Raw genomic sequence first — 5,932 nt, forward strand, 5'->3', positions numbered from 1 at the left:
AATCAAAATTTAATCACAAACAATTTAATCACAAACATCACACAAAACTACAATTGCAACTAAATCAATATGTCTCTATAGAATGATCGGGAATTTCTCGGAGGAGGTAACCTACGGTTGCTAACGAGGATTCCCACAGTCTAAATGAAATTTATGGAACTAAAGAAATTATGGAACTCATTAAGTTGAGTTTAGTAAGTTCATTTGGACTAAGTGAATTCAATAGAAAATAAAAATGAGGGAATCGTGGAATCGTAGGATCCTAACCGGTGTCACTCTAATCAACTTTAACTTGCCCCCATAAAATTTAAAGAACTTCAACAATATGGTCACCTGATTTGACTTCATAACTTGACACACCAGAAAACTGAAACTCGTCGCGGTGAGGAGCTTGGAGCTAACATGGTGAGCAGCACGACCATCTTCAACAGCAAAACATGTCTTCCCTAGTTATACCAATCTTCCTTCCTTAGATATAAACAACAAAGTCATAGGACTTCGAGGTTGCTTACTTATGCAACGTAAATCCTCACCTTATTTTTAGGCCTTTGTATAGCCCTACTATACAATATTAGCCCTTACTCGTCTTACGACTCTGAGGTTGTCGCTTGTCACGACCTAAATCCTCATATCTTCCAGGCTATTTGTGTGATCGTTTCACATGAATGTAAGCCCTAACAAATAAAAATTGGCAGGATTAAACACCTAAATATTTCTCCTCAAAACTAAAGCAAAACATTAGGATAGCTTGGGAAGTCACTGAGGTTCTCCCGTGGATCTATGACATCCCCTAGTTCTTCCTCCTTTGTACTCTACAAAATATTCCAAATTTGAACCAATCCCATTTCACACCTCTACGTCCGATCTTATTGAAAAGTCCTACCCTTTGAAACTCCTTGAAGATAATATTTCCTAATTTTTATCGAGAGTTTTCTTAGGTGACATTGGTCATTTGAGATGCTAACTCTAGGGGCTTGCCCTTATAGGAATCATGTCCGAACCTAGCTTAATATGAACTCTATTTAATTCTTTATATTAAATAGGGGAACTTGTTGGCAAATATAAAGGTTTCGCAGATCAAATGGACGTCATATGTTCCTTAGTTTATTTGATCGAGCCTCATCCTCAAGTCTTATTTTTATCCTTCGGGATAGATGCAGGATTTGAGGTGTAGTTCTATTTAATTTAAACTATGAAAAATATGGGGTCAGTTTGATTTCATATTTTAATAAAACTAAATATATATCTAAATTAAAACGTCCTTCCGAAGCGGGCGATGGGATTTCGATTCCGGTGACCGATAGCTTCTTTCGGGAAACTCTCCAACCAAAAATAGCATCGACAGCTTCTGGCAACTCCATTGGGGACAAGCTTTTCTCTCCATACAAATCAAGAAATATTATCTTCACACATCGGTAATGTGTCCATGTCCCTCTTGGACCAAATTACCCTTCTATCGTTGACATACTTTACTCATTTATGTCTTGTGAAAGTACAGCTAACTCCTTTGACTTCAGGACTATCTGTTCAACAATATTTGAATAGAGGGGTTCAGGAGGCCATTAAGGAGTTTTTAAACTTTTTATTTGGGGTCGGACCCCCAATAGGTGTTTCGGTGGACTAATTCCACCTGACCATTATCTGCCACTAAATGGGTTCCGCGCTGGTTCCTAAATACTTCACATCTCCCTTCCGAATTTGATTTGCTATTCTGTAAATTAAACCAAACTATGTTGTGTTGTGCACACTTTAAAATTTTCTTATATTAATTAAATTTTACACCTCTTAATTTTTCTTAAATTTTTTTTTTTAAATAACCATAAATTAAGACCTGCCCGGTCTACAGATCAATCTCTACTTTTAATGCTTGCACTAAAAATTTACGGGGTTTTTGACCATATAGCTAACCCCGAAACTTTCTGTTTTCAAGCCTGTTGCAATGGCCTACCTAACACTGCACCTTTTCCTGCAACCTGCCAACGAGCCATGAAGCCCGTAATCTTGCTCCTACCATCAAATTTGGAGCCAGATTTGAAGATCTCAAGGTCATCCTCGGGAAAGCCCCGTTTGTGGTAATGAAGATTGCCGCACCGGAAATACAAGAACTGTCTCCAGAATCCAGCCTAAACTGCCTTCAAGACTTCCCAGCTTGTAAGAAGTCTAAAACTACTGCCGTTGCGGCACCCGCCAAACCTGCTTTCCCTGATGCTGCTAAGGGGAAAGAAGTAATGATTATTGAGGATGTGATTGAGGGATTAACCGTCCCACCACCCGTGTTTCAAATCGGATCAAGCTCAAGGACTGTTCCACTGACCCAAACCCAAAAAAGGAACCGTAACAGAAGTGTTCAGAGGGCCATCAAATTCCAAGCTCCTGAAAAGACACCCGTTGAGGAAGAGCCTCATTAAGATGAAGAAAGATTATCGGAAATTTATCCACTCCTACGAGGGAGTAGATTCCATCCTCTGACGGATATCGATGGATATGAGAGTATCCGGAGAATCGCTGCCGCATTACCACCACTTCATGGACATAGTATGGAGAGAAAGAAGTTCACTCCTATCACCTGAGTTAGTGCAGTTTTCAAAAAGCTAGCTACCAAAGAAGGATGTTCAGTTAGCGAGTTACTTAAACGAGTGGGACATGCAATTTCCCCTCGCATGAAGAAGGAAATTTTGAAGGGCATCAAGTCCGTCAGACAGTCCCATAAGACAACAGGAGTGCCCCTACCCATATCCCCGTTTGGTTCCATTTATGGAACAATGTTGATACTGCAGTAGTTACTACTGATTATACCGCCACAAAGACTGCAAGCCGTCGCCCAGCTAAGTCGAGACTGGGTCCAAAGATCTCACTCGTCACCCATTATAAGGATATTCCTACCATCCCAAAGGCAAAGACAAGACAATAACCTGACACTATAGCCAGTCTACACCACGGGGAGCATACTTTCCCTTGACATACTGATGTTTTAACTAAGACACTCAGTTCTGAGACATCATCATCAAAAAAGAAAAAGGTATGGAAAAAGGTATGGGTACCCAAGGTCGCTGCACCAATACAGTGCAATGAGCCCGCGGGACAAAGATAGGGAATGAAACCAGGGTCTGAAATATCTGACATCGTCGCAACAATAACCAGCGAGATGGAGGAACAAGTAGAGGATATCCATCAGGGTCCTCCAGATCTTAAAGCGATTAAGGAACCAATAATTGAAGAGAAAGTTGAGAAACTCAGGATCGAGATTTTCAAGTTAGCTCGAGAACACAGAGTTTTTGTCAATAACGATGAGGAATATTTTGATTACAATGATTACTTGGAGGAAGATTTCATGGATGTCCATGTAATTGAAACAAGAGTCGCCACATCTGTGCGCGAGGCTCAACTTCACACCGAAGAGAACGTCATAGATGAGCTGCGTAAGGCTATAGCAAGTTAGTCTACTAGAGAAAAGAATAGAAGAAATGACCATAGCCATGAGCGCCATGGCCACTATTCAGGGGCAATCACAAGTGCCACAATTGGCTTCTCCAGAGATCAATCAGTCGGAAATCATACACATCACAGATGAATGAAGAGAGGTTGCTTCAGCAAACAGAGACGAGCAACATAGAAAGGATTCTCCATAAGGTGTTATGCCAGAGAAAGAGTTCAAGCAAATGGTTAAACAAGTGCGGGATGCTTTAACCCATTCTAATGGTGGGGCATTGGTTCTAAAGGGTAGACCTTACCCGGAGGAATTTGATGCAGTGCCTTTCCCCAAGGGTTTGTGGCCCCAAAATTCAAGATATTTGATGGGACCGAGAATCACAGACAGCATATATCACATTTCTGAGCCAGCTGTGGCAACATGAGAAATAGTGAAGTTCTGCTCTTCCAGCAGTTCGTCAGCAGCTTGTCAGGAATTGCTTTTGACTGTTACACTGACTTGCCCAACGTGTTAGTTAAAACATTTTCCGAGTTGGAATAGTTGTTTGTGAAAAGATTTATTGGGGCACAACATCATGTGTCTATTGGAGAGCTTATGATGGAAAAACAAAAGTCTAACAAAACTTTGGTTGACTATATTTTGAGGTGGAGAAACCTTAGCATGAACTTAGACCTTAGCATGAAATGTGAACCTCAGCTACAGGAACATCATGCGATTGTAATTCTACTCAAGAGCATTCATGGGCCAGTAGCTTGCACGCTCAAGGAAGTACTCACCAAATCATCAAATTCTTCAAGTAGCTACTCAGTAAAGTCAACAGTCTTCAAGAGGAAATCAAGCACATGGAGCCACACGAAAAGGCTAAGATGACCAGAGTGTCTAAAAAGAAATCAAGAATAGTAGAGACCATCGATAAAGGAAACTAGCCGATGAAGATATATGCAGAAGAGCATTGCCAGTCTTCGTCACAGTATGGTCAGAAACAGAGTAGTCAATCCAACCAGCGACCGCCTCAAGAAGGATCACCTCAAATAGGGGATAAGAAAATGTCCCTATCAGAATGATGTAAAATGGTGCATTCTTTCAAAGATGAAGCTATACCTTAAATATTCAGAAGTCTGATGAAGAAGCCGGAGTTTAGAATACCATACCCGAAGAAGCTAGAAGAGGTGTATAGGAAGAATGAACCAAATTATTGCCCATATCACTTGTTTCTTGGGCACACTATAGAAAAATGTTTTATCTTTAAAGACTGACTCAAGAGGAACCACTCAAGAGGAACCTTAAAGACTTAAAGAAGGGAACATAACAATCCTAAAAGATTAATTAGGAGAACCAGAAAAGGGTTCCATAAATATGATTTCGGCCGAGCTAATCTCCCTAATCGATCTGTATACTGGAACAGAGGGATAGAGTACTACTTGGGATGAACTCAAGAGGGTCCTCAATCAAATATAGGATCCATCAAAACAATCTTCTGCATATACAAGAGAAGAAGGATGGAATGAGGTCTGGAGGAGCTGATCATCAGCTGATCATCCAAGAAAATACTATACAAGATTCAGTTTGCATCAAGTCAACCCTCCATTCAGAGCCCGCAGTATACCAAGCCCGAGATGAAGGTTTCGTCAGGATATCCGTCATCGTCAAGGAAAAAGAAGAAGAAAAGCTTCACTACAAAGATTGATAGCACGGGGGGTAAGATAGGGGCCGCCTTTACTAGATTAGTTGTCTCAGATTTGGGGAAGAAAATCCTCGATCCCTTGACTTTGTACGATTATCTTTTTGTCCCTCCGTGGTCTTATGAATATAATGATTGTGATTTAGGCTACATTTTAACTATTTCTAGTGATAACATAACTGATTATGACCAATCTAATGTTGATCTTGATCCCCAAAATGATCCTCAAATCTTACTCGAGTTTGATGAACTCATTGTCAAGTCCAAAGAAGACATTAATGATACCGTTTACAACAACACCAATAATGAGGAGCCAATTCTCAGGCATCATGATACACCGCTTACCATCAATCTAGATCTTTCCAACAAAGAAGAGGAGACACCGGAGACTTCAATAATGCTATCTTAAGAAATAAAAATCATGGAAGTTAACTTAAGGAGTGGAAAAGTGTTACCACCAAGAATAGCTCCAACAGACAAAGGAAAGCAGATAATAAGTCGAGAGGAGATACCCCCACCTACACCAGTGGAAGAACCACATGATCAATGCAAAATCAAAGCATCACACAAAGTAGAATACAACGTGTTAGCTTATCTTAGAAAGTTGCTGATCCGATTAAGCATCTACGACGCTTTGATCCTGTCAAAGGAGATGAGAGAGTCTCTGGTTATAGCTTTGTTTGACCCAGAAATTTACTTAGCTCAGTTGGCCAGCACATCCTCAGATGAAGTTTTTTTGTTGAAAGAACAACCTGGGGTAACCTTCACAGAAGAAGACTTGCTGCTCGGTACCGCCGACCACAATCGTCCACTCTACATCT

This window comes from Phalaenopsis equestris, unplaced genomic scaffold, assembly GCF_001263595.1.
Source record: "Phalaenopsis equestris unplaced genomic scaffold, ASM126359v1 Scaffold000818, whole genome shotgun sequence".
NCBI classification, from domain to species: Eukaryota; Viridiplantae; Streptophyta; class Magnoliopsida; order Asparagales; family Orchidaceae; genus Phalaenopsis; species Phalaenopsis equestris.